General features: G+C 45.9%; 1 pseudogene; it reads left to right on the top strand.

Annotated features, from left to right (window-relative positions):
* On the top strand, positions 1–27,571 carry LOC118228384 (annotated as a pseudogene).
* The last annotated feature ends 88 nt before the right edge of the window (positions 27,572–27,659 follow it).

Below are 27,659 nucleotides of genomic sequence, written 5' to 3'. Positions count from 1 at the left end.
TTTGGAAAAGCGAAAACATACATACCCGTAAGAGTGTCTCTAGCTATTGAAAACAACTTAATTTACATAGTTTTGAATTCTTTGAAGTGCATTGTACTGGGAAGAAACAAATATGACATCTAATGTGCATGTACATACCACAAGAGAGTGGCAGCAACGATAGTGCTTTTTTGTGCTGGAAATTGACCGGTAGATGACGTGTTTTTTATACGAGACCAATGAAAAGTTATGCAATACCTTATAGTCAAAATGTTTTTATTTTATTTTTTTATTTACCAATAATACCCACTTTGGAGCATTTACACACTGTGCTGTGCAGGTTACTTATATTTTTCAGGGCCATAAGGGTTCTCAATTTGGATTGGTGCAACATAAATGAAGTAACAAGTACAATACTACTTTGCAGAAGGAAAATGCATGATATTCTGTACCGCTCACTTCCTGTATGTGATTCACTTCCTTTTTGTACAACCGTGCACATAATCTGTGTAGGTTGAGAGCTTCCCATATAGCCTGGCCATCAATAGGAGCGCACATTCACAATCTTCAGGAAGTTTTTGAAAATTAAAATAAAATTTTTTAAATGCAGTAAAAACAACTGAGCGGTACAAGTAATTAATGGAATTGTGTGTTTAGAGATGCTATGCTGGCTGTGATTATTGCGGAATACAACAAAGAACACTGCAACATAACCTCCATTTCCTGCTCAGTGAAAGAAAGTTTATTTTTGTTGTAGCTACCTCTGTTTTAGTTACAGCCTATAAACAAGATTGTGATCTACGCTGACAGACCACTCCATCTGTGAGTAGCAATGGACCTGTTGTGTGCTGGGCTTCTGCTACTTCTGATAGGACAAGCTCGAGGTAAACAACCATTATCATATTTACTATCTCAAAATTCAAGATTTAAGGGGAAATAAGATTTACGAGTGGAATATACTGAATATTTAACATAAAAAGACTAAATATTCTGTACAACTGAGGAGAATGGGATAATTCACACAGAAAGTAAAGCACCTTTAAGTTTTACGTAACTCTAATACAGGAAAACAGTAATAAAGAATATTTCAGTGGTAAAATTGCTAGCAGTGTAATAGCCATGTGATAGTACAGATATTATTATTATTATTATTATTATTATTATTATTATGGTCAATACTTATAACAACATATTTCAATGAAATTGTAAATACAGAAATCCCAACTAACAGCATGATTTTATGTGCTTATGTACTTTCTGAAGTATCTATTATATATTGTATGTAATTTAAGTTAGTAGAAATTATTTTTGACTTAAAAACATAAGTAAGAACTTCTTTCATTAATATCAAGCTTTGTCAATTTGTTTCTGTGGAGACTGGTGACTAAAACAACAATAGCTACTCAAATATATTGAAACAAATTGCTTACTACCATGGTAGGTCTATAAAGTGGCCACTATTCTATACCTTAAATCTTATACTGTATCTGCACTTTTTTTTTCAAGGAGCAACTTATTTCCTTTATCTGAAGAAGGATGAAAGATACACAATGGTTTGTAAACAAATCGGGTGGCAAATTGACATGACCTATGACTACAAAGTGGATTGTAATCTGAAAAACAAAGAAAGCAGTTCAGAAAGCAGTGAAGAATCAGATAACTGTAAGGAAATTGGAAACTACTTAAATAGTAACAAAAGCTGCACCAGTAAAAAACCAACAAGATGCCTTATTGTTGAAAATCCAGAAAAAAATAATGGATTTTTTGCTTGTGTTGATACCTTTCAGTCACAATTTATATATCCATTTAAATCAACTGGCAAAAATGATTATTTCATCATAGCGTTTGCAAAACCAGATGGTGAGTTTACTTCGTTTCTTTTTTTTTTTTCACCACATTTTTCCTCATGTGCAAAACTTGTGAAGGTTTAATATATAATGGCAGAGTACAAATGCAAAATTATTTTTTAGGTAATTGTCTATGCATGTGTATGAGCTTTGTGGCTTGGAATGCCAAAATTATATTGCTTTGCTCTCTTTGTGAGGTTTTTTTCAGCTATCATACACAGTCACCTAATCAGCATTTATAAGTGGTTGTCAATATCCAATTGCCATTGGTGATTTTTTTTCTTGACCTAAAGTGCTTTAACCATCAGTCTTCCTTTCCCCCCACAGTGTTGGAGCCTTTGCCTCAAATAAGAAAAAAGTCACACAATATACATGAGGGAGAGCCCATTATTCTGATATGCAATTTCTCTATCGCTAAAGCCTTTTCAAACTTGCCTTATGTTGTGTACTGGATCAAAACAGGTGGTGAGGGCAGTACATGTGTTTATTCTTATGAATTTAATTCTCAAGAAGGGGTACACTATGACATTCGGTGTTCTCTTGAAGACGACCTTCGAACCAGGGTCTCAAACACCACTTCAAATAGTCCCTTGGAAAACCCCCACCACCATAACCTGACCATTATTAATGGCACACATTCAGACAGTGGACAATACGTGTGTGCTTTAAATGTGATAAATGGAACTGAAGGCAGCTGGGTGGTAATTTCTAATGTCACCGTAACCATGGATAAGAAGGAACAAGAAAACCAAAACACAATTCATCTTTCAGGTGACCTATTCGTCTATCACAGTTTCTCTTCTCTGCTGAAATACACATCTGCTGATTGTTAACAAGGCCAAGGCCAACTTGATTGTTATCTGAAGCGACAACATGTTTATTTATTTATTTATTATTTAATGCAATTTCACGATTAGATAACATTTATTCTGCAATCTCATCGGTAACATTTCCTATTTGCTTCCTGTTCACATCACTTCTTGCGCCCTCTAAACATCAATATGTTTAAAGTGTGTTTCTTTTTTTTGAAGTGGAATTTGCTCCCTTGTATCTGGCTGTAGCCCTCTTAATCATCAGTATCTTTGCCATTGCCATTTATCTGAAGAGAAAGTCCAGCATTGCCACGGGTTAGTTTTCTCCATTGTCTTTTTTGTAAGAGTGTTAATTTAATATTTTAGTTTATTTCATATAATTTGACATGCTCTCTTTCCCCCCTAGAATCCCAATTTGTGAGAAAAGAAAGGTAATGCTTTAATTTATCAGCTTTGAAATACAGCTATGACCATAGTTAGGATTATCAATCAGCTATGTGTAGGATCCTGAAATAAATTAATTCAGGAGGTTTGTTCTAATCACAGGTTTTTATCATTTCAGACATCAAAATGGAGATGAATCAATCCACCCTGACAGTGAGTTACTTAAAAATAAATTGACTAAAAGAAATGGTTACATTATTCTTTGATTATATTGGGCTTAACCTCTTTGAAATTGTTATATGACTTTTTTAAATTATCATTTGTAGCCCTGGTAGTAGTAATAGTAGCATACAACAACAACAACACCAATAATAATAATAATAATAATAATAATAATAATAATAATAATAATAATAATAAATAAATAAATACATTTTCCCCTCATTCCCATGAATTCAGTTTCCCCTTACGCAGTGGCTGGAAGAGAATTTGAGCCATATTCTGTGGTAAAGCTGGCAGCTAAGCCAGCAGCCCATAGTGTGGAGGGGGACCAGGCTAAGCTCCCGACTGAGCCCTACTCCATAATCAGTCTCACCCCTCAGTGCAACACCTTGGGAAGATCTCAGGAGGACAGGAAGCTGGAGCATCCAGAGAAGCCTGTGGATACAGGGGCCCTTGTGTATGAGAGCATCAATGACACATACAGCACCTGTAAATGATCTACAAAGGAAGCATATTTACATTTTCATTTGAAAACTTTCTGCTTTTTTTCCATTAGCAAGACATATGTGCAATAGTTCCAGGGTTTTTGCTTTAAGAGCATTAGAATTACAATGTGCATTGTTATATAATATTAACTGGGTGTACATTTTTTTTATTTTACAATATAATTATTTGTGTATAGCACAGTCTTCCGCTTGGAAAGATAAAATTGAGATGCATTATGTAGCTACGTATCCGATGTCAGGTGTATATCAATTTGGTTATCCTGTTCAATTTTCACTTTGTTTAATAGAAGCTGTGCCACTGAATACTGCTTTTAAAGTTTAAAAGTTAATAAAAGGTTGCTTCTTTTCACGTGAAATATGCTGCCGGCCATTCCTGCGCAAAGCAAAATTTGTACTCGACACTAGATGACGCTCAATATTCATTACACTCCAATACCATTACCTATTCTTACACCAGGCACGCATTCATTTAACAGATTTGAACAAAATATATATTTAAAATATTGATTTTTAAAAATCTGGGTATACAATGTGTGAAACAAAACAAAAGTAATGTGCCAATACGGATGCTGAACTATAGTTGGGCGACGCACCTCATGCCTCGGGTCCAATCTCCCACCAGTTCCCTTTAGGGAAAGTAGGCTATCTTTGCCAATATAACGAAAGTTGAAAGAAATTCGGGATTCAATCAGGAGTATGGAAAACCCCGAACACACCTCTTCCTGTTGTGGTAGCAGCGCCAAAACACGTAAAGACTTCTCTCAAACCATAAGCCTCGGTACACATGGAAGTTACGCCCCGAATGTAGACATGGGACCCTCGTTTAAACAGATGAAATGTATCTGTTCATTCGGCATTCGGAATGGTCAAAAGCAGGAGATGGGGAAAGTTGTGCTAACGTGAACTCGTTTACTTTTCACACGCTGTCTCTTGTTCAATATGGCAGATATTGTACATTGCGAATATATTAAGCTCAGTGCAAGAAACGCGTGAACATTCTGGTGGCAATGGTTGTTTTAACGTATTTGCTATCTGGTACCGGTCTCCCACTGTGAAACGATAGTGTGCTAACATAACATTACCGCTAGCGTGTCTGCTAGTATAGCATAATACAGGACAAAAATGAGAAGCGTCGTGGCAAGTCTTCACGTTGCGATAGCCGGCCAAGTAACAAGTTATATCTGGCTTCTTTGCTAACTGACCAAATGGAGAATGGTAGTAACACGACAAAAACCGCCTTCTGTTGAGAAGGAAGCAACAGCGAATTACTATATCAGTAATGTAAGTTAAAGTCAGTTAAAAGCAATAGTTTAGCTAACGCTAGCTATTGAGGTGATTCACCTGCACACCTGTTGATTTAGTAAATTACACAGAAAGCGTGAACTAGCTAGCTAGTTGGCAAGCGAGCTTGCCAGCCACTTCTGCTGCTTGGGATGTTTTCCGTCAAACCATTGAAACCAACATTTAAATCATACCTTCTGCCTTTACAGGTAAGCATTTTCAACCATTCTAAAAAGTATTTAGCGTGAAGTGTTTTTTCCAGGTTAACAATAACGTTACTGTACATTTTTTTAGTTAATAATTCAGAAGCTTATTAGCTGGGCAGATAGTAACAAACTTTGGTACAACAATGACAAGTAATTTGCCAATACGTTGCTGCACATATAAATGCATTAGGCGAGTTAAACCAGGTTTCTCTAAATTGGTATTCAATCTAATAGTTTAGCTACAGCTAGGAGATTGCTAGGTACCTAATTACCTAGCATTAGATAATTTTTGGAATTGTAGAAGAGATGTTATGTTAGCCAGCATGCAAGCTAGCTGTTGAATTAATTTGCCTATCACACATAGCCAGCAAGCTTTTTTTTACCTGTCATTGCTAGTGAGTAAGAAATTTTGCTTGCTAACGTTAACCTCACTAACGTTAACTACGCTGATTATGTCCCTTTGAGTTTGATTGCAGACTATTCGCTGTGCTCTAAAACGGCTATGCTAATTAGCTACAATACCGGTGTTGGCTAAGTGATGCGTAGCCTAATGTACAGCTGGCTAACATGAATTTACCAATGACGTTTTCACACACAGGCAGATCTGACAAAAAGCCCCCTGTCGTTAGAGGCCAGATTACTCTCAGGTAAGCAATTGAAAGCTGGGCTGTTATTTATTTGTTGCACTTCAGTTACCCTGTATGACAAATAACCGGCTAGTCTCGAACATGCAGGAGTCGATGATGGTTTATTCAGAAATGACAGGCCGGTTGATCTCGTGGTCCTTGGGGCATGCTTTTTTGGTTAATCTAGTAATAGTATTCATTACTGTTGTATTTTTACACAAATGAACCTATTACTACGTTTTCCAAACGAATTCTTATCCATCTCAGGTATGCTGTGAAACACTAGCCTGTACTCGCAATTCTAAAATGCGTGCATATGTAACGTTAGCAAAAAGTGTATAGCCCTTGATGGAAAGAGATTGTTAATGTTGTGCTATGCCTAGAGTTATTTACAGCATTACAAAGAAATGAACAAGGACAAATTCCACAATACAGGTAATTTGCTTAATATATTCAGGCCCAGCAACATATATTTTACATTACAGTAAGTCATTAGGTAATAATGAAATTAATTACAGAAGATGTCAAAGGAGAGCACATGTATGAATTGCTTAGAGGTAAATATTTCACCTGCATTAGTAGTGACCTTGATTCATGATTCATCTTTTATCGTGGTGAATCAGTTGGCATTCCTACAGCACAGCTGAAAAATTTAAGTTGTGGATGGAGAACTATGTTTAACTGAATCGTGAGTAGTATCAGTGTCTGCAGAAAACAAGTAGTTGAAGGTAGTTATTTTAGCCATAATCATTTTTATTTATGCATTCCCTCAATTCCAAATGAGATGTAGGCTATTAATTCACATAAATATTCATAAATGAATGTATGTGACTTCAGATATACTGTTATGATGTTTGTTCTGCTAAGCAGTGGTCAGATCTTTTTTTTTTTTGGTGTGCATGGTCTACATTCTGTCACTTGTAACTGGATATGATGTGATTGATGATCAGGGAGACCTACACTTGTAACTACACTACAGTAAGTAGTGACAGTATAAAGTCTGGGATATTCACTTTTGTAAAAATGCTCACAGCAACATTTTTAAATATGTAAAAGATTTTAGATCTTCAGTGGTTGCTGTTTGGGTGCTCCAAGATGAACCCTGTTATTGTATGGTGGCTGAGACAAATTGAGTTTTTTAAAAATGTATTAATTTTTTTAAAGCTGTTTTTGCCATTACTGTTAGGGAATGTGACTAAGCTGTCCTTTCAGCTTGTTATTGAAAGTGGCAGTTGTTTTGATTTGTTTGGTAATCCCTGCTCCTCTTCAACATGTGAACATAGCATTCTTCCAGTTGTGTGCAGCGCCAAACGGATAGTTGAAAGAATGGAACTGTGAATTGAACTGTGGATCGTAGCTTCAATGGTGAAGTGGCCCAGGAGTGCGTTTAGCTGTTTGTCGCCTGCTTTCGCTCACCCTGGGTGGCCATTATTGTTGATCCGTGCACTATAATAATAATTTGCTGTTTGGTTAGGAAACCCACTCTGTATTGTGATTTAGAAGTGGTACATTTTGTAATTGTCTAGCTTGCAGAGCAAGTCAGTGTTATTGATAATACAATGTCCCTCAAAATGCCCCTAGATGATGAACGGTGAGGAACTTGACGGGGCCAGCCGGGTGAGCGGGCATTTCTGCAGTGACTACAGGGTCACTGGGGAAAATTTCGGCCCTTTAGGCCAGATCTCCATTTTGTGGAAGAAACTTTGAAAAGGGTGGGTAAAACACCCAAGGGGTTATTACCAAAACACGATAAGTCTGTCGTTTTTCTTGAGGGTGGTGTTGTATGTGCTGCTTTATTTGTTCTCCTCAAATGTCTGAGAGGTTCGTATTTGTATTTGTATCACATTGTCCTTTGAAGCGGTTGATTTATGTATTTTATTCTCTTTTGATCATATGCATTGTATTTGAGTGATTTTATTTTGGTCTCATCCTGTATGTGGTTGAAAACGAATCTCCTGAAAGTACAGGACTGTTTTTCCTGTTCAGTGGGACCAGTGTTTCAGCATTCCAGTGAAATATATTAAATTGAGAAATGTCATTGTTTTAAAGGGGTCCCCATCTTCTATTTCCCTGCCTAGCATTGTTAAACAAAACAAATCTTGTTAATGCAAGCACTTGGGGGTAAGGGTTTAAGGTCCTGTGGGGTAAAATCTGGGCTAAATCACTTAGCATTTTCAAGTGATCGTATTTGGTTTTAAAATGCACTTGGAAGTTTAGAGTAGCCTGGACTCTTCCCTGTTAGCATACATTGTAGCATGCATTATCCCTGGCTAAGACCCTCATAGGGCTGTGTAATTTAAATATCATTTATTTGTTGGGTCCCTTGGCTCTCAGCTGCCCCCTTGTCAGTACGTGATTAGAATGCGTTTCATTTACCACCATCGCTCACTGAATAGCCCATTCAGACCCAGTACAGCCCACCACGAAATATACACAGTGAACTTCAGTCAGGCAGAGCCTTCTGAACAAAGGGGCCTAAACTGTCTTCCTCTCTTCCTCAAAATGTCTCTGTGTTCGGGTCTGTCCCCTCCCTGCCTTGCTCAATCATTCTCCGTCTTCCCTCTGTCTTATTCAGTCTCCGTTCTGCAGTTTCTAGAATCAACTCACTTATCTTTTTTATTCCTCTGGATGTCTTCCTTCCTCTGCTCTTCCACAGTCCTCCTCTTCATCCTCCTTGGCTTTAACAGTACCTCACTCACACGCATTTCCTGAAGACAGCCCACCTTTGACTTTCTCTTTGCCTGTGACCTCAGTTTTGAGGTTATCACTGGTTCCCCTTCCATCCTGTAAGAGTGTTCGCTCCTTTAATAATTTGTTTGGTGCACCAGGTCTTCAGTTCTTCAAAGATTTAAGAGACCACATTACCATATCTCCCTGGTACTTCCTATTTTTTGTAACTTGGACTTTTTTTTGTCTTATTCCTATGTTTTTGTTTGATTCTTCTCAGACTCATCTTTATAATATAGTTATAAATGACAAAAAACCTCATATGCATAGCCTTTGTTTGGGTTGGCTGAGCTGCTTTTTAGGAGATCTACATTGATATTACTAGAACATATTTGTCATCCTTTAAAAGATTAGATTCTTAAGATCTTCCTTTAATGGCTCTCACTTAAATTTTGAGGGCCTTTTCATTTCTACAATTTCAAGCCTTACTCACAGTGGTGTTTCAAATGTAGGATGCTGTTGATCGCATGCTCAGGCGCGCGTTGTTTGTTTGAGGCCGTGCACGCTAACAGCAGCGTGCTAAGGTGTGTGCTAACGGTGGCGCGCTAACGTGTGTGCTGGGGAGACAAAGGCCTGCGGGCCTCGCTGCAGCTGCTCCGCTCTGCCGTTTCGAACGCGTCAGCAGTCCGCTGTGACGATGGCCGTTAATTCCTGAAGCAGAGCCGCCATTTAAGCCCCATCATGGAAGGGTAAACCGCAGGGCACTGGCACAGAGCCCTGCCAGGAGATCCAGCCCTTAACCCTGCACCTGCCCTCCTCCCAGAGATTCCCACGTCAAAGAGCTTCATGTGCAGTAAAGGGACCCTCTGACATGTGGTCACGAAGTCTTCCTTCCCACCACCCCAGTTTTAGAATTTGAAAAATTTTCAGTGGAATTTGTGGGAATTTTTAGGTGGGTGGGGGGTTGACCCTCTGATTGCCCACATGGCCCATTTAACTGTTCTTGACCATGAAATTATACCATAAATGAGTGATCTAATCCAGCCATCATCTGTGTGTTCAACAGCACAATGCAGCAAGTTGGAGGCTCTCGTTTTCCTGACGCTCATGTGAACACATTGTGTTCCCTGTTGCAAATAACTAATCACTCATCTTGGTGGTCAGAACTCATTTGTTTATAGAGCTCTTCTATGCCCCCCCCCCCACTCCCTTTCGTCGCATTTTAAAAAGTCCCATCTGATTAATTTAGCCACCACGCTTTGCCACATCCTCTGCTATCAGTTTAGGAGAGTTCAGGCAAGCTGTCCCCCTGATCATGTGATGTCCGCCACTGCTTCTTATCTCTGGAGTTCAAGTCAGGCTCAGAAGGATATGAGTCAGCGGAAGGGCAGTAGGTGGACAACCGATTGAGCCGCGGGGGTTGCTATCTTTTGCCATGAAATGTCATCATGGTGGACTGAAACACCGCCATTCCTGGGTGATGTCAGAACCAGTTATGTGCTGCCCTATAGGGTGGCTGACCTCTCAGTATAGACCTGTCTGTACTATTTTTAGGGTGGAAAATCTTTCGTTGAGACTATCCATGCACAACATCCCTTTATCTGATGAGCCAGACCATAGCGTCGTTCACAGAGCTTTTGAGTATAAAAACAAACAAAAGCAAAACATTAAGATCTGAAGGGATGTCAGTTAGGCGATGGGTTCATGTTTAAACGTCCCTCTATGTGAGGACCTGGCAGAAATTGCTAATACAATATTATATGCTAGTATATGCTTTTACGGTCAGGCGGAATTCCAGCGATAAAGTTTCTGTGGAAAATTTTAATCGCAGCCCATTTCCAACCATCCTCAAAGACATCATGCATAGGAAACTTCGCTTTAGTTCTGCATGAGATGATTGCCATCTGGTTTTCCATCCAGTTCCTTTTGTTGTTTGAAAGAGTTGAAACTGGTGCATCGAATGGAACTCGAGGAGCTATTGAAAGACACGCGTACGCCATTTTACGGGACGTATAAAGTGATTCAGCCGAGCGGAGGCTATTGAAACCCACGAGCACTTGAGAAGTGGGAGTGATGGGTTGGCGGGTGATGTCTGTACAGCTGGAAGGCACTTGCTCAATACTGTCGGAGTCAGAATCACTCCGGCTTGCTTCTGTGTCCCAAGAAACAAGTGACCTGCAGAGTCAGCTGCGGAGGAATACAGGAATACATGGACGAGAATGGCTGTGGGGTCATGTGTGAGATGGACGAGGTGATTTTCTTCTGCAGTGAGAGTGTCCATTCCATTATCTCCCCCCCCCCCCCCCCCATAATGGTACTGATTTGAGCCCAGTGGAATTTTTGTTGAAGTAGAGTAGAGTTATTTGTAAGTGTCTTTCATTCTGTGGTAAAGCAGCATAACTGGCCGATGCTCACACCTTGACCCTGTTTAATCATCTGAAAGGTTGAGTCAGATGAGAAGAGGCTCCTCCTTCTCTGACTCATTGTGTAATGATACTTATCCATACTGATGGGCAGGGAGTATCTAAGACAAGCCGCAAACAGTTTTTTTTTTTGCTTCTTTCCTGCCCTTCTCTAGGGCTAAGTGACACTTCTGATGTCACAGTGAACAAGGGTGTGTGTTCTTGTGTGTCGGTGTAGCTGCACACCAGTGAAGAGTTCTGGAAATGATTGGAACTGAATATTATCTGGTGAAGCATTTTCTCCTTCTTTTGTAATGGCAGACAGCTGTTTTGCTCTATATGCTAGTGCAACACCAGCGCTAGGCCACATTTGGGGTATTAACATTACATTACATTACATTACAGGCATTTAGCAGACGCTCTTATCCAGAGCAACTTACACAACTTTTTACATAGCACTTTACATTGTATCCATTTATACAGCTGGATATATACTGAAGCAATGCAGGTTAAGTACCTTGCTCAAGGGTACAACGGCAGTGTCCTTACCCGGGAATCGAACCTGCGACCTTTCGGTTACAAGCGCAGTTCCTTACCCACTGTGCCACACTCCGTCCCACGGCTCAGTCAGAGGTGATTGGTCTTTGGTCTTGGCTACAGTTGGCCTATATGTGATGTGGTGTTAAAGCTAAACTGCTGCCTGTGCTCCTTGCGCACACCTTAAACATCCAGCACGCCTTCTTTCGTCTTCAGTGAAACTTCTGCAAGTCATCGGCTGAATCCGGATGGTTCCGTTATTTCAAACATGTGCAAGTCAATAAAATGCTATCTAGGGCAGAGGTTTCTTGCGGGCTGGTGAAGAAAAACAAAACCCACTCCTGTCTTTGATGAAATCGTCCTTTTGATGTCCTTTTCAAGCTGAAGAGGGCAGAGACGCACAAACGATTGGGGGGAAGGGGGACTGGCTGGAATCTCACAAAGCTCTTTACAGATTTCTGAGTGAAATTGGGTAGAAGACTTTTGTCCTCGCCATCTGTCTGAAGATTATTTAGTCTCTGTTGACAAGGCTTTTTCTTCCAAGAAGACGAAAAGCTATTAATACAGCCCAACAGAAGACCGGAACAGATGAGAGAAGGTCATGTGGCCCCTCTAGGCTTGTCGTTGGCCAGTAACAATAAGTGTGTTTGCTTGTGTGTTGAATCTCTTTCAGAGAACACTTGTGCTGGAAAGTACAGTGACTCAGTGAGCCTTATTTTAAACTACCTCTCGAGCCCACGGGCTGGAAAAGGCACCCTGATTATTAAAACCCGCTGATTCCTAGGGCGAGGGACCTCCACAAATGGGCAGAGCCGAGCGATGTTCGGCCCAGAATTGCGGCATCCGTCAAGACCCGGGTTGACGAAAGAAAAGGAGAGGGACGGAGCGCCGTGGCCATGGAAACGAGGGAGCGAGTGTCAATCCCCCTGTTTTTGTCGGTGTCTCCATTACCGAGTACCTCGGAGCGGAGGGCAGGACAGAGATCGCTTTCCTCCGGGGGAAACCGCACGCCCCGGGCGTCCTCAGAGGAAACCTGAACGGTGGAGGAGCGCTCGTCCTCCCGCCGGCATCTCAGCGGAGGAATGAATAAGTAAAGCGGGCCCTGCTGACTCCGCCCTTCCTGCTGGCCCCTGCCTCCCGCTGCCGTCTGGGGTCTTGTCCTTTTTTTCGAGTTTTGTTGGTCCGTCCTCTCGCGAGCGTTTGAAATCCGGGGCGTCGACTGATTTTTGGCAGTTGAAGTCGTTGCAGGTTTTTGCGTTGACGCAAACGCTTTTTCGTAGATGGCGTTGTCGATATTGGCTCATTGTCTGCTGCTGTTGCATTTTATATGCCCCCCTTGCTCTTCCAACATGATGCAGGCCTTTCTGCAGCCAGGCTCACACTTTAGAATTTAGTAGTCATGTTACTGATGCATATTTAGAGGTAATTGTATTTCAGAGGTTAATCATCACAAAGCAAATGACAACCCTGTTTCAAAAATCACTTGTACCAGTTTTTGACTTTAGGACCCGTTGGTGTGTGTTGCAGAGTAGATTGTGACTGAAGAAAAGAAATCACTCAGTGCATGGTGATCCTGAATACAGACATGAGAAAGTGGTACTTTGTTTTTTTTTAATGCAAGCGAGTGCCTGTAGGCCTAATTGCGCGCTGTTTGCAGGGGAGATCGTGGTGAATGAGGCGAGCTTTGTGAGGAAGTGCATCGGCACGGACAGCAGCCAGGACGATCTGTGGGGGAAGCTGATCTGCACCAACTTCAAGATCTCCTTCATCACCCAGGACCCATCGCCTCGACAGGTGCGCACTGTGAAGGGCATCATCTGTTTTCCAAGCCACAGATGTGACATCTTGAGCTGCTGTGTGTGTGTGTGTGTGTGTGTGTGTGTGGTGGGGACGAAGACTGAATCCTGGAGGAAGCAAGTTGGCAGAGGTGCTGGAATGGTTTGCTGGAACAGTGCCATGGTCTCCCAGTGTAGTGCTAGTCCAGCAGATTTAGCCTCAGATCTGTTTTAGAACTTTGTGTTCTTTGTGCATTTGTGGAATTCCCGTCTTAATTGTTGGGTAAGAACATGGGTGTTTAAGATACAAATCAAGCTGCAGTCATGCCCGTAGAAGGTTCTTTCCCTCACTGCATTGTTTGAAAGTTCTCCTGTCATACATTTAGAAAATTAGCCGGTTAGCTGGTTTATGTAGCCTAGATGTTGTCTGTGTGTTTCAGTATGTGCCAGCTTTAGCCTGTTGCTCGTTTGCTTTTTTAAGCCAGCATCAATGAGTCAGGGTGTGGAAACTGCTCCCAGCTTCTTAGTTCAGTTTCAGTGGCATGTCCATCCCCCTGGAAAACATGTACAGGTTCGTTTTTCTCTCCGTTTCCATGTCAGCCAATACCACCATGCACAAATGTTCCCTTTTTTGCCCGCTTTTAACTCATCGCTCTGGAGGACGTGTTGGCACCAGGTCAAGAACTCTGATTATGTTTTGCCTTAAGTGTTTCTGTGACAGAGCTTCCAGTCTAAAAAGCATTATTCACTCAGAAAACTAAAAATAGTGAGAATGGTGTTGACAGTACCCCAGGATTATAATTCTTTCTGTGGGGGTGGGGGTGGGGGTGGGGGGGGGGGGGGGGGGGGTAGCAGCAACATACCATGTTAGATCTTGTGTTTTCCTTACAATTTTTTCAGGTACTGAGAAACCAATTGATTGGTGCAATGTTGGGGTATGGTCAGGATAATGCTCAGCAGATTGACATTCTGGGTTTTTAATTTTTTTGTACTAGGTATATGTTTCTCAGGAGTTCAACTAAATGATGAAAGGGGATCTCACAAGGGAAGATGATTTAGTCTACAGTGAATAAGAACAGTCATAATTGACACACCAGTCTTGGCGTTTCACAGGTAACCAAAGCAGAGGTTGGCTAAAATCCCAGAACGTCACCATGCAGGAGTTTCCAAACAGAAATGATTTTTGATATCCATAATGTTACCTGTGGAATGGGGAGTCATTGGTATCTGGCCCACCGCGCCTGTACAGTGATAGGATTAAGATTGGGATCCAAGTTCTGATACAGTTCTGTCATGCTGGTGTCCCCCTTTGTTCTGTTCCCACCCTCACTTTGAGCAGCAGTGGTAATGTAAAAGGCGCTTTTCAAATAAAATTGAATTTTGATCCATACACTCCTCACCACAGCCGTGTTTGCTGGTACACTATATGACCAAAAGTATGTGGACACCCGTTGGTCTGGGCCTGTTTTTTATTGTTTGGGCTTGGCTCCTTAGTTCCTGTGAAGGCAAATCTTAATGCAGTGACATTCTAGACAATTCTGTGCTTCCAACTTTTTTGGCAACATTTTCGGGAAGGCCCTGTCCTGTTTCAGCATGACAGTGCCCCTGGGCACACAGCGAGGTTAACTGGCCTGCACATAGCCCTGACCTCAACCCCATCCAACACCTTTGAGATCAATTGGAAAGCCGACTGGAAGACAGGCCTAATCGCCCCAATCAGTGCCCAACTAGAAGAGTGGTTGTTGTTATAGCAGCTAAGGCTAGACCAACTCCAGATTAATGCCCATAATTTTGGATGAGATGTTGGATGTCCTGTGTCCACATACTTTTGGCCAAGCAGTTTCATAAATTCAGGCCCATATGTATCCTTTTCTGAATCTGAGAAATCAATGTTTACCTTTTTGCCCACTTGTCTTGCTGTTTGAAGTTTCCACCTGCTTTTTGTTTAACCTTTAAAAGTTGAAGAAAAAGTTTTGCATCAGTAGATTGATACTGTGCGGTTCATGCCTAAAGGGCTGTTTTCTTTATGTCAGCAGTGATGCATCTGTTCTGGAGTTTTCAGCTTGCTTTTTGGAAATGTGCTGTAATTCACTGAAGGTTTTTTGTGCATTTTCTACCTTTAAAATACGCTTTTAATTGGCGTTCTGATTTGTGTTTGTTTAAACTTTTTGCACCCAGCCCGTTGCTATTTTACCCTTACATCTGTGACTCCAAAACCACACTAAAACTGATTTTATTCATCCTCAGAAATTCCATTATGTAAATCGACTGCTAGGAGAGCATGACATTCCGCTGGCTTGCGTGGAGCAGGTGGTTACAGGTAGGTGGCCTCTTCCTCCGACACTTAAATATTCACCAGGCAAACATTCCTTATCCTCATTTCACCTGTGTATCGTTTCAGGGGAGGCACTGGGACCTGTTCTCTCACCCCTGTGAAACAGAAATATTTTGTGTATATATAGGAATACATTGGAGAGAGAATAAGATTTTCTGCTGTGATATTTGGAAACCGAACCTCTTGATTGCCTGTATTACGAGGAACAATGCACCTGATGCCATTTATGAATCAATAAATAGTGCACAGCATGTGGCCATGAAGTTATTGTGGAAGAGCAAGGCGGGCTCGGTACACGAACCGTAAAGTAACCAGTTTACACCGACGTGTCCTGCCTATGTTGACATTAGTTTGTCACCTGAAATAGTGTGGAGTGGCATTCCTTTCTGTGCAAATCAATTTTATTTCTGTAGTGCTTTTTACAGAGTAACTGAAGGATAATTGGGAAAAACCAGATCTGCACCCTCAAAAAGCAAGCAAGGAAAAGCCACTCAGTGCGGTGACAGTGCGCTCCCTGATGAGATTGCGGGAGGAATCCAGCTGTAGAGGGGGAGCCCGTCCGCTGCTGACCGGCCCGGTGTAGAGTAGAGAAATGAGGGTATAATTGTGTAAAATGACTGACCTGTGAAATACACTCCCTCTGCTGGAATGTGTTCCTGTAATGCAAATAACATTTTTCCTCACAATATCTGCCCCAGTACAGTGCCAAAAGAAAGTCTGGTTTATGGAGATTAGATGCATTATTGGGCAGGTTTTTTTTTCTCCCATCTTTGCAATGCATGTCTGTAGTTCGAAGGAGAGACTTGGATTCTGTTTGTACCATCAGTCTTGGAATAAAGATTTGCCCACATCTCTGCCAGACGTGAGGCTCAGACACTTGTTTTCATCATGCTTTGTGCTCCCTCTATCAGCTTGACTGTAGCTGCACACTGTTGGCCAAATCCATCTGTTAGCTTTGTCCCCACAGCAGATCCGTTTTAAGCATCGTTACAGATGAGGTCATAGCACAGCCTCCCCAGTTGAAGAGCCTGGTCAGGATTACTCTTGTGTGCGTTAGGCCATTGCTGCTGTTTTTGCTGACGCCGCCACAAGCATGGGCCTGTTATACTGACCTGGCCGAGCATGAAGCTGTTTTCTTTTTGTCTGTTTAGTCTCCGCAAAGTTGCATCACGAACGCTCAACTTGGCAAAAACAACGAGGGATCGTTTTGGCTCCCCTCTGCCGTCTGTCCCTGCACTACACAGGGGAGAGTTTGGCAAGTGGAGCCAAGGCCTCATGCGTGGTAGATCCCTGCTCTGTATGCGTCCCCGTTTCTGTCGGGCAGTTGTACCAGACGGGCCAAAGCGTTTTTTTCCGGTGGAAGTTCTGCTTCGACACCAGTAGTGTAGCAGTATAGCCATTACTGGATTGTGGTGCCAGTGCCTCCGTTAGGTCTTGGGGACCCATGCTGAAGTATACCTTAAGTGAACTATTTTATACTGAAGAATACTTGCAGTACTCATACTTGCAGTTCAGTTCCCCGCATGGCCATTCTGTCCTGCGATTTTTATCTTTGACCCTCTCTGCTTTCTCCCCTTATGAATCAGGTGGAAAAATAAATGGGGAGTGTGGACTGTCCACTCTTCTTTAAAAAGAGACCTGCTGTAGATAAGGGAAATTAACTGCACACTTTTGACTTCCACAGTGAAAATTGGATTGGAGACCATGAACATTTTATATTTGTTATCAAAATAAGAATCTGTGTTTAAGTCATCCAGATACAGTTAATGAAATAATGGGTTTTTCAAAGAGCATATGTGCCTAGTGGTCCCCCTTCCTATGAACATTACCTGTGTTTTTGTGCATTGTTGCTAGAGTAAACAGTCAAGTTGACACGGACAATAGAGTTTTGTCTGAGTTGCAGAATGCCAGCCAGCGTTGCTGTGAAATTCCTCCACCCACCGCGAGCACAAACCGTCCTCTCAGCGCTTAGTTCTGGCACGTTGGAAATGGCCCTGATTACCCCCCCCCCCCCTCCCCAGGGTCCCAGAAACCGCGGGCGTCATGGGAAGCGTGGTCTTAACTCCAATACCGCTAATTAAATCCTGTGACCGAGGCCTTTTTCCTGTTTTCTGTCTCTGTTCCTGTACCCCTGTCCCCCCCCCCCCCCCCCCCCCCCACCCCCAGTTAACGATGCTAAGGGGAAGCGGAAAGTTTTGGGGTCCAACCAGAAGCTGAAGTTCAGCCCCACCGAGCTCATTGTCTACTGCAAGGACTTCCGCGTCGTCAGGTTCCGCTTCGACGAAGCCGGGCCCGAGAGCGCCAAGAAGGTACGTGGAGCGTGGTTATTTTGTGGGAGGAGCCAAATTTACTATGCTGTGAAATTGCATGCGGACTGCGTTGGGGTTGTCGTTTCTAATTTAAAATGACGAGGCTCAGTCGTTTGAAGTCATTCAGTTTCAGTCGTTAAGTTTTCACCGAAAATCCTTCCTAATCACCCTGTCTTTCTCAACTCCAGGAGAAATTTCAGTGCTGTCGTTACTTATTTTCAATGCTGGTTGTGCCTAATGTACGTAGTCATCATGGCATGCTCCTCCCCCAACGATGAAGTCGAATATCAGTTTTGAAATTTGACTTGGTCCTCACAGTCATTAAAGGTGATTTCACATTGAAGACAGCCTTATCTCATCAGTATTTGCAGGGATGAAGGTTTCTGTGCTATGGACAGACATAATGGAGTGGAGTTGGGGGTGCGCTGCTAGCACTGCAGGGTGCTGCCTCAGAGGCCCAGTGGCAGCCCCTCCTCCTCTGGCCCCTCCCTCTCCTCTCCTCTCCTCCTCTGGCCCCTCCCTCTCCTCTCCTCTCCTCTCATCTCCTCCAGACTCCAGTAACAGGGGATTTGATTCTGTCTGCTGGCCAGCAGCTCTTTCATCCTCTCTTCCCATCTGGCAGGCAGTGTGCCTTAAGTAGAGCCAGAATTGCACCTCTCTGTTAGGAGTACTGTGAGGGAGGCCCAAGTCTGTTTGTCTGTTTCTCTGTCTGTGTGGAGGACTCTGACAGGGGCCCAAGTCTGTCTGTCTGTGAGGAGGACTGTAAGGGAGGTCCAAGTCTGTATGTCTCTGTCTCTGTCTGTGTGGAGGACTCTGACAGGGGCCCACGTCTGTCTGTCTGTTTCTCTGTCTGTGAGGACAGGTCAGACAAATTTAGTTTTGTCTTTTTTTGCAGGTGTTTGAACTATATTAATGTATCCTTTTTCGGTTGCCAAGTCTGTCATGTTTAAAATGAAGCATGATGACTCACAGAAAGCAGCATGCTGTCTGTGTTGCGGAATAACAGACTTGGTTGCTAAGGGAAATTAGAACTAATGTAAAACGAAGATTCCACGCTGCCTCTGACTCATGGCATCTAGCAGTAGATTACAGTGTTTAGATGTACCATCAAGTGAGAAAAGGCCATGCGATGGAACATTTAGGAGGCGTATATGATGCAGCGGTCTGTTTCTTCATTTGAAAGGTCATTTAAATCCGTTTCGGTGGCCTTGAATGGCGTGTAAAACTACGTACGCCCCACGCAGCCTGGATAATGAACTACAAGCATGCGCCGGACCGGCCAGGTGCCAGAGCCCTTGGCGGTACCTGCCGGTTTCTCCGAACGCGTGAGCCCTGAGAGGGTGCGCGGGAGACGAGGGGTTCGGTGGAGAACGGAAAACAAGACGTCCGTTCAGCCGGTGCTTCCGATCAGCCTGCGGACACGGGTGCGTTTAGGCGACGGGCCCCGCTCCAGAAATCCTCAGAAGCTGAGGTTTGTCCTGGAAGTGAATTGTTATCTCAGTCACGTAACTCAAGAGCTCACTGTTGTCTTAAAAGGCGCTGGGGCCTCCGCATTGTGGTAGCTCTTTGGCTGCGGTATACCAGACTTGCCCTCACATACACCAAACACTGTGTAGATGGTGTGTATAGCGCACACAGGTTAGCTGGCACATATAGTGCGCACTGATACTCTTCAGGGAACATGGGTTACAGCTTAAGAAAGCTATGCCTTAGAGTCTGCATTATCTGAAAGCTATGCCTTTGAGACTGCTCCATCACAGTTTAACCTCCCTGTTACCAAAGCTCACCGAGCATTTAAGCTTCTGTCACATTTTCTAGGTAAGAGAAGATATGGTACCCTGTGCCTTCTGGCCATGCAGCGTTTAAATATTGCTGCTGTTGTGGGTATAATTAAAGGGGCAGGAGTCGTGTGTTTTAACAGCTCAGTAGCTGAGCAGCAGGTAATTTTCAGACTCGTGTTTGGCTTTGAGAACGGGTGTTTCGGCGCTGAAGCGGTGTGGTTAAGCGTGCGGTGTGACCGCCCCGCAGCCTGCGTGGCGCGGCGATTACGGAGCCGAGGCGAGGAGCCGCTGGTTTCTGTTCTCCTCGGTGTCAGACGGGACGAGGCGCGTCTGTGGCGGACTATTTATTATGCGGAAGGAAATGAACAGGAGCTGCCGGCGTGCGAGTTCCCCCAACCCCCCCCTTTCCCCCGGCGCACGTCCTGTGCCCGTCCCAGTTCCTCTCCGTGAATGGGCCTCATTGTGCGGCCCCCGCAGCGCTGCCCCGCCGTCAGACGGCTCCAAACGGCCGACGCCCGCCTCCGTCCCGCGAGCGGCAGGCTCCGTGCACGGGGTCTGCTCCCTCTGACCGTTTACAGGACTGCCTGTCGCCCTGAAGGCACAAGCGTTACTGCATTTATTTTGGGAAAACAAACAGCGTGCATTTTTGCGAGCGGTAAATCGCCCAAAAATAGTTTTCTAATGTTTCTATTAGCGGCAGTATTGGACGAGAAACACGTGCTTGTCGATGGCCGCCCCTGTTACCCAAAGCGATGGAAGTGAAAGCTCGCACGCGAACGCCCCCATTTGTTTGTTGAGGGGCGCTGACGTGTTCGACATTTGACGTCTTTCGCTTTTCGTCTTTGTTGAAGCGCGCTTCTGTGCGGAGCAGAAAAAAAGCACAGATGATTTAGTCCTGGAGCTAATACAAATGTCATGGTAAAATAAGAAATTCAGTTTCCTGGAAAATTGAGTTTTTTTGTAGCACAAATATAATGGCCCACTGCAGTTTGAGCTGAGGCTTTCCAAGGCCGAGGTAAGCCAATCCAAGCGTATAAAATGGAAGTGCAGAAATAGGAGGAGAGAAAGCCGTCACACATTGCAGAAGGGGCTGTTCACAAGGGTGTGGCTTCCGAGCAGCAGACCATTTAAAAAGAGAGAAAATAGTGCATCTGTAAGGTTTGCTCAATGAGATTCCAGCACTAGCATTCATTCGCTGTGATTCTTAATGAGATGGCCTATCACCTTGTTTCAGAGCCCTTAGCAACTGCTTTTGGTGAGTGTTGATTGGCTGTGGTTTGAATTCTTTTTAAGGTGTGCCTTGCCATCGCCCATTACTCCCAGCCTGCTGATCCACAGCTTCTCTTTGGGTTCGAGTACGTTGGGAAGAGGTACCATGCTTCAGGTACACACTGGATTTCCCTTTCTGCTGTAATACCAACAACGTTACAGTACACCCAGCCCCCTTCATTGTCTGTTGCATGACAGTGCAAAATGAAGATTTTGAAGCTTAATTAAGAAGTCATAGTGTGTATAGTGCCTGCTTGGAATGAATGGAATACAGGTTGACAACACACCATGTTTTCCTCATGAATTTTAACACCAGTTAACGTTCTTATCGATGGATTTTAGACCATCAATGCTTGCTCATCAAGCGTGTGTCATGCCATGCATAGTTCTGTTGCCGTCTGCTAAAGCAATGCCCGCTCCATGCTTTATTTTAGCCTGGTGCTGGTGCATACATCGTACTGAAACGGATTCAATGCCTTGCACGTTTCTATGGGTAACCGCTCCTGCCGAATAAACGGCAATGATAATCACGCTAGTGGTAAGACCTGCTGTGTGGCTCTGTGGTTGCCAGGTGACCAGGTCAATGGCGCAGACCAGGGGGGCGGCGTGCAGACGCCCCTCTTTGACCGCCCCTGCGACTGGGACCGAGAGATCAAGCGCACGGGGGCGTCGGAGTGGAGGGTGTGCTCCGTCAACCAAGGCTACGCCGTCTCTCCCAGGTCAGGCTCTCCCGGGGGAAAAAGGAGGAGAGCAGCTTCCAGAATCCTTCCTCAAAGCCACGCGGATTAGCGCTAGCATTAGCACCGCGCAGATCTGTAATCCCGAGTGCAATCACAAGGGCTGCGTTTTATGCAGTGGACTTGTATAACCGGCGGTGCTTCACCATGTCAAAAGCACTTCTGCAGGGAAATTGAAACCACAGCTGCCTAGTATGGCCACTTAATATGGGCTTCATTACAGTATGCAGTGGTCTACATGTATGGCAGATGCTGAACTCTAGTACTGAATCTAGTAATGAAGTTTATGTTTGTGAACCCAAACCAACCCCCAACTATAATCGAAGTTCACAGCTATTTGGCCTAGATAAGAGACTAAATAAGATTTTTTTCGTAACTTCTCAGGACCAGCAAGAACCGCATTTGTCTGAAGTTTCATTAGATCTGTAATTGGTAGCATTTTTTTTTTGAGGCTGTCCAATTTTCTGCTTGATGCTTTTGAGTGTGATCTAACCAAATTATTCATTTGATTTGAGAATCCATGCATACTCCTACACAAGTCTGAGCTGCATTATTCTAATACTGTGTGATTAAGCCTGCACATGTCAGCCTTGTTAAACAGCCCAGCTCGGGCTTGCATAAAAGATGAGAGCAGCTGCTGTCACATGAAAGTATATATGCATGTCTCTCTTTCTCTCTCTCTCTCTGTTTCTGTCTCTCTCACACACACACACACAGACTCTCTCACTCTCTCTCCCTGTCTTTCTCCGTCTCTCATTCTCCTTCTTTTACTCTAGCGCACACTCTCCACACTATGGCTAATGGCTGGCGGTGTCTGTTTTGCAGTCTTCCGGAGTACTTTGTGGTTCCGGTGTCCCTGGCCGACCAGGACCTGAAGCAGTACTCCGGCTTCTTCATGGCTCAACGTCTGCCCGTGAGCTTTCCTCTCTGCCCAAACTCTGAACAAAAGCGGCTGTTCTGAGGGCCCCTGGGATTCAGAGCTCTCGAGCATCTGACCACTTTCGCAAGCGCTCCCACGCAAACACCGCTGATGTCCCTGCCGCTGAAGCGGAATACTTAGAAATGCATTGTAAATATGTTCTTTTTGAAAATAAAGGAAATATATTGCACAGCAGTGTATTGCGACAAAAATATATTGCAACATCTGAAGGTGGCAGTAAGTTAGGAATTTCCCCGTGTTGTCTGAAATGTTGTAGTGTATAGGTAGTATTGTCGTGCTTAAGTGTATTTGCGGTATGTTGAGTTTGTGTAATAAGGCGTGGGGAGGCTCACTGGCCTGAGTGTGCACAGGCACTCATTCACCGCTGCTGATGTCTTCTGTCCCGTCCCAGCTGTGGTGCTGGAACCATCACAATGGGAGCGCCCTGGTCCGAATGGCCAACATCAGCGACCCTGCGCAGCAGAGGAAGCTGGACCAGAGGTACGCGCCGAAAAAGCAGAGCCTTTACTCTTCCGCGACTGGAAAGCAGCTGTGGTTTCATTATGTGCTGTTAACTTCAGGGCTTGAATTTAACCGATGATGTTTATGGTATGTCTGCTTCAGTCATCTGCCAGTAATATACTTTGAAGTGTTTGCTGACTTTTTTTTTATAGCCAGATCATGTGTTTTTATTTTTCATGGCATGGTTCACCACTTCTATGGTGTACATCTGTGTCTGTATTAACCCCAGCAAAATGCAATGAATCTGCTGTGTACAGAATAAACCCATGAACTTTCGCCCATGAACACTTTTGTTGGCCTGTCTGTCTTCTCTGCTGGTGTGCTGTAGGATCTGCAACGCCGTCACCAAGAGTCACCCCAAACGCGGCGAAGTCCTGAAGTTTGACCTGGACAAGGCCCTGCCCAACATCCAGGACATCCAGGCGGCCTTCGTCCGGCTCCGGCAGATCTGTGTGATCGGTGAGCGTGCCCACGTCTGCACTGGGAGCCCTGTGATGCGTTAGTCTCTCATTTCTGTGCCAATGCGGTGAATTTACAGTGATGCGACTGTTCAGTTGAGGGGCTGCCAGTTAGCTGATGTAGCTAATGCTACTTCCAGTGCAGCGAGGTTCCCCTCTGGTACTCAAACCCTGACCCTGTGAGTGCCTGCTGGGGTCAGCACCCATGAAGGTCATTGCATAGTCTGTCATACTGTAACCCTGTGTGGGAGGACTTCAGTCGACCGGATGGTCCATGTTTCACTGTTAACTCAAAGACCAGTTAACCAGGTGGTATTTTTCCGGTGTTCAGAACGACTGGACGTACATACTGACTGTGCGTTCAGGGTGACCGGGAAACACACAGCGACCGTGCGTTCTGGAGTTGCAGAACGCCTGCTGACCGTGAGCTTGTTTGTGCACAGAGCCCTATGGGGAGTCTGAGGAGAAGTGGCTGTCATCCATGGAAAGCTCTCGGTGGCTGGAGTACGTCAGGTACGCACAAGCATTCACACACCTCCGCTCAGCAGGGCACCCCTTAGCGCCGGCACAGACGCTGGCCAGAGAGAACATGATGTCACCGTAATGGCTGCCCGGACGTCCGGGGTCACTCCTGAGCCTTGGATTTTCACAGCTTAGATCAGTGGTAACCAACCCTGTTCCTGGAGATCTCCCGTCCCGCTGGTTTTCACTCCAACCCCAACAAAGCACACCTCGCTCAACAGCTAGAGATCTCACTGAGCTACTAATTACTGGAATCAGGTGTGCCAAATTAGGGTTGAAATGAAAACCTGCAGGGGATGGTAGATCTCCAGGGGCTGGGTTGGTTACCCCTGCCTTAGTGCCCTGCGCATGGGCACCGCAGGCATTGCCCTGTCTGTAATGCGCTGGTACCTTCCTGTCCCCGCACTCTTAACCCTGCTCATGGGCACAGCAGGCATTGCCCTGTCTGTAATGCGCTTTCCCTTCCTGTCCCTGCACTCTTAACCCTGCTCATGGGCACAGCAGGCATTGCCCTGTCTGTAATGCGCTGGTACCTTCCTGTCCCCGCACTCTTAACCCTGCTCATGGGCACAGCAGGCATTGCCCTGTCTGTAATGCGCTGTCCCTTCCTGTCCCCGCACTCTTAACCCTGCTCATGGGCACAGCAGGCATTGCCCTGTCTGTAATGCACTTTCCCTTCCTGTCTCTGCACTCTTAACCCTGCTCATGGGCACAGCAGGCATTGCCCTGTCTGTAATGCGCTGTACCTTCCTGTCCCCGCACTCTTAACCCTGCTCATGGGCACAGCAGGCATTGCCCTGTCTGTAATGCACTTTCCCTTCCTGTCTCTGCACTCTTAACCCTGCTCATGGGCACAGCAGGCATTGCCCTGTCTGTAATGCGCTGTACCTTCCTGTCCCCGCACTCTTAACCCTGCTCATGGGCACAGCAGGCATTGCCCTGTCTGTAATGCACTTTCCCTTCCTGTCCCCGCACTCTTAACCCTGCTCGTGTGTCTGCTGGTTCCAGGGCCTTCCTGAAGCATTCGGCAGAGGTGGTGTACATGCTGGAGGGACAGCAGGCGTCCGTTATTCTGAAAGGTAACCGTGCTAACAGGCTTCCCACTGCTCTTTAAGAACCACGAGAGTGTTTGATGTCGAGGGTGGAAAACTCCAGGTGGTGAAAAGTGCTTGGATTCTGAGTGACAGTTTATCATTTTCTGTTGTTTTTCTATCCATTTTAAGAACTTTTTTTCTCTCATAAACTTACATTACAATACATGTACCATGCATTGCAAATCCAAATTCATCAACATTCTGTGTGAAGAATACTTTTCATTGATAAACTGGTTAAGGGTGTATGAACGGTTTTTTCTTCAATAAAGAACACTTTTGCTTTAGTCCCTTTATAAGATTAGCGTAAGGGTAAAGTGGTCCTTTGCGCTGTCTGTCCCCCGTAGAGGAGCAGGGGCGGGACCTGAGCTGCGTGGTCTCCTCCCTGGCCCAGCTGATGCTGGACCCGCACTTCCGCAGCCTGGGCGGCTTCCAGAGCCTGGTGCAGAAGGAGTGGGTGATGGCCGGCCACCGCTTCCTGGACCGCTGCAACCACCTGAAGAAGAGCGGCAAGGAGGAGGTGGGGCTAGCCCGGCTGGAACGGGCAGCAGGGGGCGCTGTGCGGCGTCCTCAGGCCCGCCCTTTGCTTTTCCCCTCATTTTAACTGGTCAGGTAGAATGCTGGACTTCCCTTGTAGGCATATGATTGGTTGTGTTTTGGTGCTAGATAAGGTTAGCCCCACTTCACATGCGCTCTTACTGTATATGCACACACTCAGACACTTGCACATTCTCAAACACTCCCACACACAGACACTCAAACATTCTCACACTCGGGGAAATGCAGCAACTGCGTGCATGTATTAATTCAGTTATTCCTGTGTAATTGCGTGATATGTAAAGGGTCTAAGTGGGTGTTTTAAGGACTCCCCCCTTGTTCTGTCTCCTCAGTGCCCCCTCTTCCTGCTGTTCCTGGACTGCGTGTGGCAGCTGCTGAACCAGTACCCGGCCGCCTTCGAGTTCACTGAGACCTACCTGACCGTGCTGGGCGACAGCATGTGGGTCCCCGTCTTCAGCACCTTCCTCTTCAACTGCCCCCGTCAGCACGCCGAGCACTGCAGGGTGAGGCCCCGCCCCCCGTCGCCCCGAGCGCTTCGGGCCCCGCCCCCTTCTCACCGAGCGATTCAGGCCCCGTGTGTCAGTCTGTGGCTGACCTCCTCTCTCCTCCCCAGGCCTTGACCAGCAGTAAGAACGCCCCTTTGGGGGAGGACAGGGGACTGCGATTCCCCCCCGTGTGGGACTGGTCCCAGCAGTTCAGCCCGAAGGACCAGACCCTCTTCAACAGCCCCCTCTACGTGGGCAAGGGTGCCCCCTGTGTGCAGAACGGAGCAGTGAAGGCATTCAGACGCACAAAGGTAGGACCCTGTGCAGTGTGTACCTGGCGACCCCTGCGTAGTGTGTACCTGTAGGCCCCTGTGCAGTGTGTACCTGTAGGCCCCTGTGCAGTGTGTACCTGTAGGCCCCTGCATAGTGTGTACCTTTAGGCCCCTGCATAGTGTATACCTGTAGGCCCCTGCATAGTGTGTATCTGTAGGCCCCTGCATAGTGTGTACCTGTAGGCCCCTGCATAGTGTGTACCTGTAGGCCCCTGCATAGTGTGTACCCGTAGGCCTCTGCATAGGTACCTGTTCTCTCTGTAGTTGAAAGTGAAGGTAGGTGTAATGTACAGTTGAAACAGAAATCCTGCAGCCGCCCCCTTTAGTGAAATGCAATGCCCTCTGTGTGCCCCGGTGCGGTCCTGCAGAAGAACTACAGCTCCACCCTGCGGGGAGTGCCCTCCCCGAGGAACGGCCTGCTGGGGGAGCACCCCCTCTTCCCCCGCCGCAACTCCCTGGCGCTCGGGTTCAAGCCGGACCCGCTGCAGCCGCGGGAGACGGCGGAGAGCCCGTGGGAGCGCTTCTCCTGGGACTGGTTCTCCCGGCCGGCGGACCCGCAGGGCCTGCTGCTGCCCCAGCTGCTGCCCTCCCACCTGCGGCTGTGGCGGCTCCACTTCCTGCGCTGGGCGGCGGAGGCGGAGATCCCGCGCGGCGGCCCCGTCACCGCCTTCCGCAGGGCGTCCCAGCTGGCCGACGAGATCGAGACGCTGCGGCTGCAGCTGCGGCAGTGCAACGGGCCCGCCCCCTCGCCGGGCTCCGCCCTCAGCCCCCCGCAGGCCGAGCGCCGCAGGATGTACTTCAGGGCTGGCTCCCCCCGCGCCCCCCCCCTCGCCCCCCGGGGAGTACCTCAGCTCCTCCTTCCCCTTCTCGCCCGTGGGCAACCTGTGCCGCCGCAGCGGCCCGGGCACCCCCCTCAGCAAGCTCCTCAGCGGCGCCAAGATCTGGCTCTCCACCGAAACGCTGGCCAGCGAGACTCTATGAGCCCCGCCGCACCCCCCCCCCCTCCCTCCCTCCCTCCCTCCCCCCCCTGCCCCGGCTTCCTTACATCCTTACAAGGGACCGCAGCATAAGCTCTCCCTGCAAAGGGGGCTTGGAGC

The sequence above is a fragment of the Anguilla anguilla genome, chromosome 5 (assembly GCF_013347855.1).
Source record: "Anguilla anguilla isolate fAngAng1 chromosome 5, fAngAng1.pri, whole genome shotgun sequence".
Classification (NCBI taxonomy): domain Eukaryota; kingdom Metazoa; phylum Chordata; class Actinopteri; order Anguilliformes; family Anguillidae; genus Anguilla; species Anguilla anguilla.
The sequence above is the reverse complement of the archived record's forward strand: the minus strand, read 5'-3'. Positions and strand labels throughout refer to the sequence as shown.